The 17,422-nt window shown below is 36.5% G+C and overlaps 2 long non-coding RNA genes across 2 annotated transcripts; one reads left to right on the top strand and one right to left on the bottom strand.

The window, feature by feature from the left end:
• Nucleotides 1-3,523: 3,523 nt before the first annotated feature.
• On the top strand, nt 3,524-6,813 carry LOC127859933 (uncharacterized). Its single transcript, XR_008039532.1, has 2 exons — nt 3,524-4,142; nt 5,779-6,813. It is a non-coding gene; the product is annotated as an uncharacterized LOC127859933 (long non-coding RNA).
• A 1,148-nt stretch (nt 6,814-7,961) lies between these two features.
• On the bottom strand, nt 7,962-15,347 carry LOC127859932 (uncharacterized). Its single transcript, XR_008039531.1, has 4 exons — nt 15,201-15,347; nt 14,512-14,623; nt 10,179-10,259; nt 7,962-8,613 (listed from the first exon to the last, which is right to left on the bottom strand). It is a non-coding gene; the product is annotated as an uncharacterized LOC127859932 (long non-coding RNA).
• Between the last annotated feature and the right edge of the window lie 2,075 nt (nt 15,348-17,422).

A 17,422-nucleotide genomic window follows, 5' to 3' on the forward strand; every position in this document is an offset into this window, starting at 1 on the left:
TACTTGCAACTGTTAACCAAAATCGGAGATGGTGGAGGTTCAAAATTAATGGCTGTGCACCTTGAATTATCTATTCATACTCAAACCATAATGTTGCTCTACAGTATCTGTACAGCATGCATCTAATACTACAGCCAAATTTGCTTACAAATAATATTACAAGAAACACAAGTCATTAAAGACTTAACTTTATTGCATCAACCATTTAGCAGGAATAAAATATAAAGAGAAAAAATTATGGCAATTTTTTCATATGAACATACAAGTCTTGATATACAATCCCATGCATATAAAAACGACAGATTACTATTTTCTCCGTTCTATATAACAGCATAAAGACAAGATGGTATTCACTGTGCAATAAAACACAAGCAATTATATTACAATTGCTTTTAATTATATGAACTGTCCCTTCACTAACATTCAAGAATTTTAAAATAAATACATGATGAAAGATGAGCTTTTTCTTGTCTTAAAATAACTTGATACTTTGCAATGACCAAACAATACAACTCAACATACAAATTATCCAACAAAATATATTTTAATGACCCGATATTTGTATTCAACAATAGGAATAGCTTAAGGTTGTAACATATTAAACTAAAGTCACAGTGTCAATCTTAGCAAAGAGTAGAATCATAAAGAGATGTCCACAACGGATGATGTGCAAAGCTGGCTCTGACTCAGATTTCCACATCAGTTGATGTGCAAGCTGGTTATTACAAGGATGTGAACAACCGATGACGTGCAAGCTCTAAGACAGATATCCACAACAGAGATTGTCCTTGCTGGCTCTGACTAATGTCCACAAGTAAATAACATGCAAGCTATCTCTGACTGATGTCCTAAACATATGACGTGCAAGCTGGCTCTAACACAGATGTCCACAACAGATTACGTGCAAGCTAGCACTTACACGGATGTCCACAACAGAGGATGTGCAAGCTGGCTCTAACACTGATGTCCAAAAGAGATGACGTGCAAGCTGGCTCTAACACGGATGTCCACAACAGATGACGTGCAAGCTAGCACTAACACGGATGTCCACAACAGAGGACGTGCAAGCTGGCTCTAACACGGATGTCCACAACAAATGACATGCAAGCTGGCTCTGACTCGGTTGTCCACAACAGAGGTCAGATGGGCAAGCTGGCTCTGCCCCACAGATACACAGAAGATGTTCAAGATGGGAACACTGCTACAGCTATAAAATACAAAAACCATGTTTCATACTTGCATATTATTTTACTACATGTATTTCCTCCACAATACAGAACATTATACTCATTATTTGCATTCTGCTATTGATATCTGAAGATATACCAGAAATTAGCCGGAAAACACTTTTAAGACATAATGTGCATTCTGCTTTAAGAAATATAGCTCAGAATTCACTGGTTAAATCAAATTTTTTGGACTAAATTGGCATGGCATGCAGACAAAATGTTGAGTTTTGAAACTGTGTCGTATCTGGTGTGAATCTTGAGTTATTTAATTTGGTCAGTATATCAGATGTGTACACCTGTTATATGTTAACTGTAAGAGTTTAGAATGTCTTGACAGTCATTGTGTTTGTAATACATTGTGTTATCTTTCAGATTGTTTGACAGTTAAATATAATAATCAATAATCTTGTTCTGCATGCCGGTCAAATTGTTCCGTGGTAAACACCTACCCATTGTGGTCAACTCTTACCTGTTTTTAGTCAACTGGTACCTACCCAAACTAAACCCGTACCCGATATACAGAAATAGGTGTAGGATGGTTAGCTTATAAGTCAAACTCATAGAGACAATTTTTATTTTCCTCTTGACGTTTCCACTTAAATTATCTAAGCATTGCTCACGCAAGTTGTCTGCTGCAGATATGTATAAGCAGCGAAAGTGTTGATGAAAATTGACACTTGTGGTTGATGTCTTTCAAGAATTTGACAATTGTGACAAAATAAGACAAATGAAACAAGTTGAATAGTTTGAATGAGGTACGAGTTGACAACAAGAGCACCGCATAACGGGTGCCACGCTCGGCTACAGGTGCTTGTCAGATTATTTTTTAGAGGTCACAATGACCTTGACCTAGTGACCCCAAAATGGGTGTGGAGTTTAGAACAAATCAACATGCATCTACATATGAAGTTTCAAAGTTGTAGGTGGAAGCACTTTGATTTAGAGCCAATGTTAAAGTTGTATAGTAGAGGTCACAGTGACCTTGACCTTTGACCTAGTGACCCAAAATGGGTGTGGCGTGTAGAACTCATCAAGGTGCATCTACATATGAAGTTTCAAAGTTGTAGGTGGAAGCACTTTGATTTTAGAGCCTATGTTAAAGTTTTATATTAGAGGTCACAGTGACTTTGACCTAGTGACCCAAAAATGGGTGTGGCGTGTAGAACTCATCAAGGTGCATCTACATATGAAATTTCAAAGTTGTAGGTGGAGCACTTTGATTTTAGAGCCAATGCTAAGGTTTTAGCACGACGCCTACGGCGGACGACGAGCTGGCTATGACAATACCTCGGGTTTTCTCCGAAAACGCCGAGCTAAAAATGGGTACGAGTTGACCAAGGTACGAGTTGCCTTTGGGATGAATTGCCTGTAAAGCCTTGTTCTTTTTCTTTTTAATTGAAGATGTATACGGTGCTGGACTAGAGCACACGACTGCCATAACAATAACTTGGCTCTCTACTAACTGAGCTTAAGGGAAGATGTTTCTTACACACAAACACTATATTTCATTATTTGACGACATATGATTATGACGTGTTTATGCGGGTATTTATGTTTTATCAGAGACGTTTGCATATAGACAAACCGTGAAAACAACACTCGATACTCTTGAGCTGTTTTAATTGCATTAAAATTCATAATTCATGTATGTTAAATACTAACCTCATTGCTAATGTCATCAAAAATGATCACTCTTTGAAAGGTTTTGTGTTAATGTGAAACAACCGTCATCATGATGGCTGCATGAATGCTGGATAAGACGCGAGTTTTGATTGGTTCTTTCTAGGTATCGGAACCAATCAAATTTTATCGCGTAACCACATAGCAACCCGAATTTCGTGCAGTAATTCAATGCTATTGAAAATCGCGCGGAGTAATGAATCTTCCGCGCGATTTTTCATTAGCAACCCGCAATTTACATAGCAACCCGAGATTTGTACAGTAATTCAATGCTTAATTTTCGCGGAAGATATTTGTGTTCCGCGCTTTGTGGATTAGGTCCGCGCGATTTTATACACTACTATTTGTACAGAGTAGATAATATTAAGGTTCCGCGCGATTATTTGAGCCCGCTTTCTCTACGGGGTTGAAAGATAATTGTTCCGACGGAAAATATAGTAATGTTCCGCGCTTTTTAGATTTAGATTTGTATGTAGTATTTTATGGCTGGCCTTGGTTTTTCGCGGAAAGTGAAAGTTCCGCGAAAAATGAAAATCCCGACATTTACTATATAAATATATGTATTTTAGCGGGGGTCCCCTTTGGCTTTCCATAGAAAACTATGGAAAGTATGGAAAGCCAAAGGGGACCCCCGCTAAAATACATATACTTATATAGTAAATATCGGGATTTTCATTTTCCGCGGAACTTTCACTTTCCGCGAAAAACCAAGGCCAGCATAGCCATAAAATACTGCATACAAATCGAAATCTAAAAAGCGCGGAACTTTCATATATTTTCCGTCGGAACAATTATCTTTCAACCCTGTAGAGAATGCGGGCTCAAATAATCGCGCGGAACCTTAATATTATCTACTCTGTACAAATAGTAGTGTATAAAATCGCGCGGACCTAATCCACAAAGCGCGGAACACAAATATCTTCCGCGAAAATTAAGCATTGAATTACTGTACAAATCTCGGGTTGCTATGTAAATTGCGGGTTGCTAATGTAAAATCGCGCGGAAGATTCATTACTCCGCGCGATTTTCAATAGCATTGAATTACTGCACGAAATTCGGGTTGCTATGTGGTTACGCGATAAAATTTGATTGGTTCCGACCCCTAGAAAGAACCAATCAAAACTCGCGTCTTATCCAGCATTCATGCAGTCATCATGATGACGGTTGTTTCACATTAACACAAAACCTTTTAAGGGCGAAAGAGTGATCAATTTTGATGACATTAGCGATGAGGTTAGTATTTAACATACATGAATTATGAATTTTAATGCAATTAAAACAGCTCAAGAGTATCGAGTGTTGTTTTCACGGTTTGTCTATATGCAAACGTCTTTGTTAAAACATAATGATAAACACCACGTCATACTCATAATCATATGTCGTCAAATAATGAAATATAGTGTTTGTGTGTAAGAAACATCTTCCCTTAAGCTCAGTTAGAAGAGAGCCAAGTTATTGTTATGGCAGTCGTATGCTCTAGTACAGCACCGTATACATCTTCAATTAAAAAGAAAAAGAACAAGGCTTTACAGGCAATTCATCCCAAAGGCAACTCGTACCTTGGTCAACTCGTACCCATTTTTAGCTCGGCGTTTTCGGAGAAAACCCGAGGTATTGTCATAGCCAGCTCGTCGTCCGCTGTAGGCGTCGTGCTAAAACCTTAGCATTGGCTCTAAAATCAAAGTGCTCCACCTACAACTTTGAAATTTCATATGTAGATGCACCTTAATGATTTCTACACGCCACACCCATTTTTGGGTCACTAGGTCAAAGTCACTGTGACCTCTAATATAAAACTTTAACATAGGCTCTAAAATCAAAGTGCTTCCACCTACAACTTTGAAACTTCATATGTAGATGCACCTTGATGAGTTCTACATGCCACACCCATTTTTGGGTCATTAGGTCAAAGGCCAAGGTCACTGTGACCTCTACTATAAAACTTTAACATAGGCTCTAAAATAAAGTGCTTCCACCTACAACTTTGAAACTTCCTATGTAGATGCATGTTAATTTGTTCTACACGCCACACCCATTTTGGGGTCACTAGGTCAAGGTCATTGTGACCTCTAAAAAAAAAATCTTACAAGCACCTGTAGCAGAGCGTGGCACCCGTTATGCGGTGCTCTTGTTGTCAACTCGTACCTCATTCAAACTATTCAACTTGTTTCATTTGTCTTATTTTGTCACAATTGTAAAATTCTTGAAAGACCACAAGTGTCAATTTTCATCAACACTTTCGCTGCTTATACATATCTGCAACAGACAACTTGCGTGAGCAATGCTTAGATAATTTAAGTGGAAACATCAAGAGGAAAATAAAAATTGTCTCTATGAGTTTGAGTTGACCACAATGGGTAGGTGTTTACCACGGAACAATTTGACCGGCATGCAGAACAAGATTATTGATTATTATATTTAACTGTCACACAAATCTGAAAGATAACACAATGTATTACAAACACAATGACTGTCAAGACATTCTAAACTCTTACAGTTAACATATAACAGGTGTACACATCTGATATACTGACCAAATTAAATAACTCAAGATTCACACCAGATACGACACAGTTTCAAAACTCGACATTTTGTCTGCATGCCACGCCAATTTAGTCCAAAAAATTTGATTTAACCAGTGAATTCTGAGCTATATATCTTAAAGCAGAATGCACATTATGTCTAAAAAGTGTTTTTCGGCTGTTTTTCGGCTAATTTCTGGTATGAACTATCTTCACACAAAGCATCTGGTAAATCTTCAGATAGCAATAGCAGAATGCTAATAATGAGTATAATGTTCTGTATTGTGGAAGAAATACATGTAGTAAAATAATATGATAGTATGAAACATGGTTTTTGTATTTTATAGCTGTAGCAGTGTTCCCAACTTGAACATCATCTTCTGTGTACATATCTGAGGCAGAGCCAGCTTGCCCATCTGACCTCTGTTGTGGACAACCGAGTAAGAGCCAGCTTGCATGTCATCTGTTGTGGACATCCGTGTTAGAGCCAGCTTGCACGTCCTCTATTGTGGACATCAGTGTTAGTGCTAGCTTGTATGTCATCTGTTGTGAACATCCGTGTAAGAGCCAGCTTGCACGTCATCTCTTTTGGACATCAGTGTTAGAGCCAGCTTACACATCCTCTGTTGTGGACATCCGTGTAAGTGCTAGCTTGCACGTAATCTGTTGTGGACATCTGTGTTAGAGCCAGCTTGCACGTCATATGTTTAGGACATCAGTCAGAGATAGCTTGCATGTTATTTACTTGTGGACATTAGTCAGAGCCAGCAAGGACAATCTCTGTTGTGGATATCTGTCTTAGAGCTTGCACATCATCGGTTGTTCACATCCTTGTAATAACCAGCTTGCACATCAACTGATGTGGAAATCTGAGTCAGAGCCAGCTTGCACATCATCCGTTGTGGACATCTCTTTATGATTCTACTCTTTGCTTAGATTGACACTGTGACTTTAGTATAATATGTTACAACCTTAAGCTATTCCTATTGTTGAATAAAAATATTGTGTCATTAAAATATATTTTGTTGGATAATTTGTATGTTGAGTTGTATTGTTTGGTCATTGCAAAGTATCAAGTTATTTTAAGACAAGAAAAAGCTCATCTTTCATCATGTATTTATATTAAAATTCTTGAATGTTAGTGAAGGTACAGTTCATATAATTAAAAGCAATTGTAATATGATTGCTTGTGTTTTATTGCACAGTGAATACCATCTTGTCTTTATGCTGACATATAGAACGGAAAAATAGTAAACGGTCGTTTTTATATGCAATGGGATTGTATATGAAGACTTGTATGTTCAGATGAAAAAATTGCCATAATTTTTCTCTTTATATTTTATTCCTGCTAAATGGTTGATGCAATAAAGTTAAGTCTTTAATGACTTGTGTTTCTTGTAATATTATTTGTAAGCAAATTTGGCTGTAGTATTAGATGCATGCTGAACAAGATACTGTAGATCAACATTATATTGTTTGAGTATGAATAGATAATTCAAGGTGCACAGCCATTAATTTTGCCCTCCACCATCTCCGATTTTGGTTAGACAGTTGCAAGTTACTTGCATTAGTATGAAGTCTTAAAATAACTTAAGTATAATTGCTGTTGTGTTATTATTAACCTTTTCCTGCTCTGAGGAAATTTTTAATTTTCTACATGCAAACATCATAAAACCAGAACAGCCTGCAAGTAACTCACAATCTGTTCAGGTTTTATGCTGTTTGCTGCTCATCAGTATCCATGGGTTGGAAACAAAGCCTTTAAAACTTTAATATAGTAAGAAAGGTCTTAAATTAAATTTATTCTCGAATGTGTCTTAGTGCGTTTTTGAGTGGTACAGGGTTAAATGTCTCATTTTGTTTTTGATTATCTTTGGTTTATTGAACATATATGAGCCTTGCTCTGTGAAAAAGGGGTTTAATGCATGTGCGTTTAGTATCCTCCCTGATTAGCCTGTGCGGTCTGCCCATGCTAATCTGGAGTGCACATGCATTAAACCCCTTTTTCACAGAGCGAGGCTCATATGTATTAGACAGTGCATTCAAATAATACAATTTAAATCTGAATCTTTTATTTAGTTGCAATACTTTAAAGCTTACTATGTTTGCAGTTTTAGTGAAAACACAAACTTTTAATCAAAGAAGCATATAATGTGTATTACTCATTTAATCAACTTCCACTTTATTCCTTACACGTGTTCGACTCTGTGACATTACGTTCTGTCAAAGCTTTTTATTGCAAATTCATTAAACATAAATTGGTAACCTTGGGCATCCAAAAGGAATCCAAATTTTACTAGCCATAGACTTTCCAAATGCAATTGTTTCTGAGAAGTATTTTTCTCTAGAAGGTGGCAAAACTCCTAAGCAATTCCTTTTTTGGCTAATGGTAGGGCTTATGCGTGTAACATCCATTGACAAATTATTAAATATACATTGAAAGGTCATTGTTCACAAAACAGATCATGATATAACATGATGCAGCATTTTGTACTATATCAAATTAAATGTTGCTGAAAACAGTAGAATATTCAAATTATGGACATTTTATTCTGTTAATAATGCTATCTTTCTAACATTACAAATCAATAAAGCATGCTTAACAATAGCAGAACTCTTTTGACTTTTAATTATCTTTTCCAGTCTTTAAATCTTTACAAAATTCATTGTCCCACTAACACCATCCTATAAAACAGGTTATGGCTTCCAATTGTTAATCAACTATAAAGCATGAACAAAGGCACAAATATCGCAGTATCTTTTGCAAATGATACAAATGTCTATGGCCTCGATACGGAACAAAAAGCAAGATTTCTTGTCAGGCGGTAAGCTGAATCCTCGAGAACATTCGAAAAATGTCCATTTAATGCGCCACTGGGCCGTTCCTATTTAAATGGGCATCATGCACAGAACTTGGCCATCCAGGTCATATGTCCAAACATTTCAAGTTACTGTCACAGACTGCTTGATGAACTAAACTGCTGATAAACAAGGACCTATGCTCAGATGTTGAAGCAGGACATGCACTGTGGGTTCCATCAACAGTCCAATCATTCTACATCATTCATGAAATCCATAGGCAATGATCTTCAGCTCATGACGAGATTCTGGAAATCTGATGTACTGCTCCATCATTGCTGACAAGACTCTACATGTTGAAATGACTGTGTAATGTTGAGTCCCTGAAATACAAAAGTAAAATTCATGCTAGAGTTTAGCCATATTAATTATGCTTGATTGCATTGAAAGCTTTATGCTTATTAAGACATTCTAGAGTCCGTTTTCTGGGAGTAATCAGTACTTTGTATATATGAAGATAAAGAGACCGCTAATAAACAGGGTTGAACCCAAAATGTTCCCATCACTAGGTGAACACCATATCCACTACGCCAGCCTGACAAAGTAAATGAAGTGAAGCTTCTAAGTTATGTCTCATTTGATTGTTAACAAGAGCACCGCCCTGCGGGTTCAGACCTCTCATCTATTTTTTTTAAAGTTGAAGGGACCTATCTCAATACTTCAATCACAAAGGAGGGAGAGGTGGGGTGGAGAAGGGTGTATAGTGTGGTGGTGTGGTTATTTATTACACTATCTTCCAAAAATGAAAAAATGATAAAAATAAATATTTGTGTTTTTTAGCCATGTTTAAAAAAAAATGGGCAGGGGGTATAGTGTGAGGGTGTGGTCATTTATTAGATGATCTTTCAAAATGAAAAAAAAAGTACTTTTTTCTTTTTTTTGGGGGGGGGGGGGGGGCGTGGGGGATGGTTTGGGTGGAGTCTATTGTGGTATGTCAGATAAGAGTTGCTTTGTAACGCTTGTAAAGAAGTTATGGAAATTTTAGCAAAATTTAATAATTTCACCTTGAGAGTCATGGTCATTCAAAGGTCAAGGTAAAATTCAACTTGCCAGCTACAGTAACTTATGATAGCATGACAGTATTTGAAGTTTGAAAGCAATAGCCTTGATACTTGAGAAGTAAAGTAGATCAAAACACAAAATTTAACCATATATTCAAAGTTACTAAGTAAGAAAAGGACCATAATTCTGTCAAAATGACAACCAGAGTTATTCAACTTGTCCTGTACTGTCCCCTTATGATAATTTGCGAGTGTTCCAAGTATGAAAGCAATATCTATGATACTTTAGGAGTAAAGTGGACCAAAACACAAAACTTAAGCAAATTTTCCATTTTCTAAGAATAAAAAGGGCACATAATACTTTCAAAATGCCAGTCAGAGTTACATAACTTTGTCTGCACAGTCCCTTTATGATAGTAAGTGTTGCAAGTATGAAAGCAATAGCTTTGATACTGTAGGAATAAAGTGGACCTTAACACAAAACTTAACCAAATTTTCAATTTTCTAAGTATAAAAAGGGCACATAATTCTGTCAAAATGCACGCCAGAGTTATCTAACTTTGCCTGCCAAGTCCCCTCATGGTAGTAAGTAAATAAGTTTTATACTTGATACTTTATGAGAAAAGTGGACCTAAACACAAAACTTAACCGGACGCCGACACCGACGCAGACGCCGACGCCAAGATGATGACAATATCTCTTTTTTTTTCAAAAAAAAAGATGAGCTTATAAATAAAATGTTACATATTGCAAACTTGATTACACGATTTTTCATAAATACTCTTTCAGCTTTTTATTTATATATGAAGGCTAGGGTCACTTTCTGCGAGCCTTACAAAAAACTAACCATATTTGCACTTGTCAAGACTCCTTCACATACAATTTACCTTTGCTTATTCCAATATCCTTTTGCCAACCAACATTGTGCGGTCACGTACCATACATGGTTCCACAGTTGTACAGAATTCCTACAAAATAAATGAAGTATACATTTACAATTCAAATTTCTTTTCAAATAATGTGTAGGTAACTAAATTCCCAATACATTACTTTAATGTCATAAAATAAATTTCAAACAAGGGCTGTTTGTAAAACATGCATGCCCCCCATATGGATTGTCAATTGTTGTGGCAGCCATTGTGTGAATACGTTTTTTGGCACTGTGACCTTGACCTTTGACCTAGTGACCTGAAAGTCAATAGGGGTCATCTGCGAGTCATTATCTATGTACCTATGAAGTTTCATGATCCTAGGCATAAGTTCTTGAGTTATCATCCGGAAACCATTTTACTTTTTTGGGTCACCGTGACCTTGACCTTCGACTTAGTGACCTCAAAATCAATAGGGGTCATCTGCGAGTCATGATCAATGTACCTATTAAGTTTCATGATCCTAGGCATAAGCGTTCTTGAGTTATCATCGGGAAACCATTTTACTATTTAGGGTCACCGTGACCTTGACCTAGTGACCTGAAAATCAATAGGGGTCATCTTCGAGTCATGATCAATGTACCTATGAAGTTTCATGATCCTAGGCAAAATCGTTCTTGGGTTATCATCCGGAAACCATCTGGTGGACAGACATATGGACATTCGGACCGACATGTGCAAAACAATAAACCTGCTCTTCTTCGGAGGGGGCATAAATATTTAACAGATATTTAACAAAAATTAACTTGATTCATCAAATTAATCAGTATCGAATAATAGACCAGTTTCACAATATGAACACCGATACTATTTTTATATATCAATCATATCACCTGACGCGTTGAATTGCAGAACAAGGCTGAACGTGGAACTGCATTTTCTTTTGCTATGCAAAATGCGTTGAATATCAAGATTTTAATGCGCACTGACACTGGTTACAAATAAGTCAAACATATGAATACAGACAACCATCACATGTCATGCTGTGTTAAGTAAAAAAATTGATAAGTAATTCAAATATAATAAAAGCTGCGCCATGAGCGCATGATACGCCCGTCGTTCGCCAATGAAGTAGTAAGGTAATAAATAACCCTTTGAATCATTTTTTTACTTCAGTTTATTTGTATTTGAATACATGGTTTATTTTATAAGTACATGAGCATGGAAATCACGAAATTTTGACGAACAAAGTCCCATAACTCTGGAACGACAATTCAGAATTCCGTCAAAAACGAAAGGGGATCAGGGTTTATCAATATTAAGATTGTGTTGAAATTTGAAAAAAATCCATCGAAGGATATTTGAGCTACAGTAGGACATTCAATGAAATCACGAAATTTTGACGAACAAAGTCCCATAACTCTGGAACGACAATTCAGAATTCCGTCAAAAACGAAAGGGGATCAGGGTTTATCAATATTAAGATTGTGTTAAAATTTGAAGAAAATCTGTCAAAGGATATTTGACGTAGCGTACGACATTAACAGACGGACGGACGGACGGACGGACGGACGGACAGACGGACGCGGGGTATACCATAATACGTCCCGTCATAGACGGGCGTATAAAAAATCCATCGGGGGATATTTGAGCTACGGTAGGATACATGAACAACAATAACATTTAAGGTCACAGTGACCTTGACCTTAGAATGAATGACCTTGAAATGACCAGTGGTCATCTAAGTGTGCTTGCAAACCTTCATGTCAAGTTTGAAGACTCTATGTCCAAGCATACCAAAGTTATAACAATTTTAACATTTTAACATTTAAGGTCACAGTGACCTTGTGTGACCTTGACCTTAGAATGAATGACCTTGAAATGACCAGTGGTCATCTAAGTGTGCTTGCAAACCTTCATGTCAAGTTTGAAGACTCTATGTCCAAGCATACCAAAGTTATAACAATTTTAACATTTTAACATTTAAGGTCACAGTGACCTTGACCTTCAAATGAATGACATTGAAATGACCAGTGGTCATCTTCTAGTACTGGCCAATCTTTATTTCAAGTTTGAAGACTCTAGGTACAAGCATACCAAAGTTATAACATGAAATAAGAACTTTAACATTTTTACATTCAAGGTCACAGTGACCTTGACCTTCAAATGAATGACCTTGAAATGTCCAGGGGTTACTTACTAGTTCTGGCCAACCTTCATGTCAAGTTTCAAGACTCTAGGTCCAAGCATACCAAAGTTATAACAACTTTAACATTTTTACATTCAAGGTCACAGTGACCTTGACCTTCAAATGAATGACCTTGAAATGTCCAGTGGTTACTTACTAGTTCTGGCCAACCTTCATGTCAAGTTTCAAGACTCTAGGTCCAAGCATACCAAAGTTATAACAACTTTAACATTTTTATATAGGTACAGTAGGACATTCAATGAAATCACGAAATTTTGACGAACAAAGTCCCATAACTCTGGAACGACAATTCAGAATTCCGTCAAAAACGAAAGGGGATCAGGGTTTATCAATATTAAGATTGTGTTAAAATTTGAAGAAAATCTGTCAAAGGATATTTGACGTAGCGTACAACATTAACAGACGGACGGACGGACGGACGCGGGGTATACCATAATACGTCCCGTCATAGACGGGCGTATAAAAATTATAACACCTAAATAATGATTCAAGGACATAAGTTATGTACTATTAGTGTATATTAATGAATTATATTTAATCTTTATAAATAACAATAGATGTGTTCATCAGAAACACAATGCCCACTACTGCGCCGCTTTAATTATACATATATTTTTTTAACCTTTTACCTTGAAGGACGACCTTGACCTTGAACTTCCACCACTCAAAATGTGCAGCTTCATGAGATACACATGCATGCCAAATATCAAGTTGCTATCTTCCATGCTGCAAAAGTAATGGCCAACGTTAATTTTTTTCCGGACAGACGGACAGACTGACATACTGACTGACTGACGGACAGTTCAACTGCTATATGCCACCCTTCCAGGGGCATACAATTTCCAGTTACCCATAAGCATCAGAGTAAATGTGGTCTGAAGACTAAACATCGATTATTGCACAAATCGAAGTCATAAATTAGCAGTATACAATACTAAGTATTGTAAGACTACAATTTTCAAAGGTAGGATGTGTACAATTTCATGAATTATAGAACGTGTAAGAGTTGAATCAAGCATCAGACAAAGTCCTATCAAATAGAAGAAAATGACACAAATGTTTAGCATTAAATTTTTGAAATATTAAAAATATATAGGTATAAAGCACTTTATAATTATGATAAAACTGGCTAATATGTATACAGTATTTAGTTTCTGACAATCTTTTTGGACAGATGACTTTCAATGTTGACAATATCTTTTATGTTCAGTAAAAGCAACAAGTGAGTATTTGGCGTTAAATTATTCCAAGAAACGGCTACGCAATGCTACAACCATGAGACGCCATGGTCACATGGAGGTGTCATTAATTGTGTTAAATGACCAGATGACCAGATATCTACAACATGTGGTTTATGACATCACGTTGTTATTTAGTATTTGTCTGCACAGTATCTGATCATAAAGAGGTTATGGGTTTGTGCTGAATACAGGGGAATTTAAACGCAAGATCTATCAATAAATAAAATAATTGATTAATCGCCCAAATAATGCGCAAACAAAGAGTGTCAGATAATCCAATAAGTTTTAGACTGTCAATTTACACACACTAAGAATTGAAAGCCATACTTGGAGTGTCAGACTTTGTGCAAAAAAAAAGAATACAAACAAGAATACAAACAAGTACTTTAATCAAGAAAATGTATTTCATATATTGGCACTTAAAATGGAAAGTATATATTAAGTAATTAATGGCTATTTCTGACGAAGTCAACTTGTGTTGGCAATATCATTAAGTAGATCTAGCTGAATGTTCAAAAGCAGAGTGATATTGCGATGCACTATTAGAAATCTCTACACGTTCAGCCTCATTCTGGAATTCTGCAATCATTTGACTACCTGCTATATTGGCTTATTGTGAAAAGGGTCTATTCACTCATAAATACTTTAAAGAAGTAAGATTTTCCATCACTCTACAACTGTTGGGCTTTCTTAAAGGAAGTTTGGGAGTAAAATAAATCTACTCCAAGTTTTTATCACAAAAAACTTCCAACAAGTGGAGAATTAGCCGCATTTAGTGGATGATTTAGAAACATGATTAATTTAAATTAGATCTACATGTAATAGCTATTGAAAAGTTAAGTTATCCAGTTATTCTTGCTGCAATGTGGATAAGAATAATACAAACCAATAGCTGACAAACCTGATATCAGTGATATGTTGACCTTTGAAGTCGAAATTGAGACCTGAAATCTGTCTGTATAGAGAGGCACAATTTGTTTGGCATATCTTCAACCATTACTGGCAACACACACCTACAAAATTTATATATAAATTATATTAAAACATAAATTTATTAATAATTTTATTTATTAATTTATGACGAAATGTTTTAATCTAGGTCAGCTATAACGAAACTAAAAACGGATTAAAAACAATACCTTATTTTAATTAATAGTTTGAAAACAAAAATAAATGTATTAATATATTGACGTTCAACTGAACGAATACAAGACACAAGTACATAACATTACAATAAGTTATTATTTCAGTCGCATTCGGAGAAAACTGGGCTTAGTGCATGTGCGTAAAGTGTCATCCCAGATTAGCGTAAGCCTGTGCAGTCCGCACAGGCTAATCAGGGACGACACTTTCCGCATAAACTTCATTTTCGGTAAGGAGGGACTTCCTTGAAATTGAAAATACCATAAAAGCGGAAAGTGTAATCCCTGATTAGCATGTGCGGACTGCACAGGCTAATCTGCGATGACACTTTACGCACATGCATTAAGCCCAGTTTTCTCAGAACGCGGCTCATTTAATTAACAATTGTCAACATTATGCATATAATCGGATAGTTTTACACAATATTAAAAAAGTACAAATACAAACCTGGTAATACATGTAAATGATCGTATGCAATACAGTTATTGATCCCAATCTGATCTATTTCCGAATTATCTGCGAATCCATCGAGTAGAAACAATAACCATGCAATTCGCTCCGCCATCTTGAAACGTTATACTTACTGAACGCACTGATTGTGTTGCATTTGTTACAAAGTATCTGATTGGTTATTTCTAAGTATCGGATCCAATCAAATTTTTCGGGTAACTAGGGATTCTAACACCTAACAACCCGAGATTTGTACAGTAATTCAATGCTTAATTTTCGCGGACGATATTTGTGTTCCGCGCTTTTTGGATCTGGTATTTACTGGATTTTCTCTCTTTAATAGACTTCTTAAAATAGCATTCTACAATCTCCGCACGATTTTAAACACTACTATTTGTACAGAGTAGATAAATAACGTTCCGCGAGATTAATTGAGCCCGCTTTTTCTACAGGGTTGAAAAATAATTGCTCCGACGGAAAATATATGAAAGTTCCGCGCTTTTTAGATTTCGATTTGTATGTAGTGTTTTATGGCCATGCTGGCATTGGTTTTTCGCGGAAAGTGAAAGTTCCGCGAAAAATGACAATCCCGATATTTACTATATAAGTATATGTATTTTAGCGGGGGTCCCCTTTGGCTTTCCATAATTTTCCGTCGGAACAATTATCTTTCAACCCTGTAGAGAATGCGGGCTCAAATAATCGCGCGGAACCTTAATATTATCTACTCTGTACAAATAGTAGTGTATAAAATCGCGCGGACCTAATCCACAAAGCGCGGAACACAAATATCTTCCGCGAAAATTAAGCATTGAATTACTGTACAAATCTCGGGTTGCTATGTAAATTGCGGGTTGCTAATGTAAAATCGCGCGGAAGATTCATTACTCCGCGCGATTTTCAATAGCATTGAATTACTGCACGAAATTCGGGTTGCTATGTGGTTACGCGATAAAATTTGATTGGTTCCGACACCTAGAAAGAACCAATCAAAACTCGCGTCTTATCCAGCATTCATGCAGTCATCATGATGACGGTTGTTTCACATTAACACAAAACCTTTTAAGGGCGAAAGAGTGATCAATTTTGATGACATTATCGATGAGGTTAGTATTTAACATACATGAATTATGAATTTTAATGCAATTAAAACAGCTCAAGAGTATCGAGTGTTGTTTTCACGGTTTGTTTATATGCAAACGTCTCTGTTAAAACATAAACACCCGCAAAAACACGTCATAATCATATGTCGTCAAATAATGAAATATAGTGTTTGTGTGTAAGAAACATCTTCCCTTAAGCTCAGTTAGTAGAGAGCCAAGTTATTGTTATGGCAGTCGTATGCTCTAGTCCAGCACCGTATACATCTTCAATTAAAAAGAAAAAGAACAAGGCTTTACAGGCAATTCATCCCAAAGGCAACTCGTACCTTGGTCAACTCGTACCCATTTTTAGCTCGGCGTTTTCGGAGAAAACCCGAGGTATTGTCATAGCCAGCTCGTCGTCCGCCGTAGGCGTCGTGCTAAAACCTTAGCATTGGCTCTAAAATCAAAGTGCTCCACCTACAACTTTGAAATTTCATATGTAGATGCACCTTGATGAGTTCTACACGCCACACCCATTTTTGGGTCACTAGGTCAAAGTCACTGTGACCTCTAATATAAAACTTTAACATAGGCTCTAAAATCAAAGTGCTTCCACCTACAACTTTGAAACTTCATATGTAGATGCACCTTGATGAGTTCTACATGCCACACCCATTTTTGGGTCATTAGGTCAAAGGCCAAGGTCACTGTGACCTCTACTATAAAACTTTAACATTGGCTCTAAAATAAAGTGCTTCCACCTACAACTTTGAAACTTCATATGTAGATGCATGTTGATTTGTTCTACACGCCACACCCATTTTGGGGTCACTAGGTCAAGGTCATTGTGACCTCTAAAAAAAATATCTTACAAGCACCTGTAGCAGAGCGTGGCACCCGTTATGCGGTGCTCTTGTTGTCAACTCGTACCTCATTCAAACTATTCAACTTGTTTCATTTGTCTTATTTTGTCACAATTGTAAAATTCTTGAAAGACCACAAGTGTCAATTTTCATCAACACTTTCGCTGCTTATACATATCTGCAACAGACAACTTGCGTGAGCAATGCTTAGATAATTTAAGTGGAAACATCAAGAGGAAAATAAAAATTGTCTCTATGAGTTTGACTTATA

The sequence above is a fragment of the Dreissena polymorpha genome, chromosome 15 (genome assembly GCF_020536995.1).
Source record: "Dreissena polymorpha isolate Duluth1 chromosome 15, UMN_Dpol_1.0, whole genome shotgun sequence".
NCBI classification, from domain to species: domain Eukaryota; kingdom Metazoa; phylum Mollusca; class Bivalvia; order Myida; family Dreissenidae; genus Dreissena; species Dreissena polymorpha.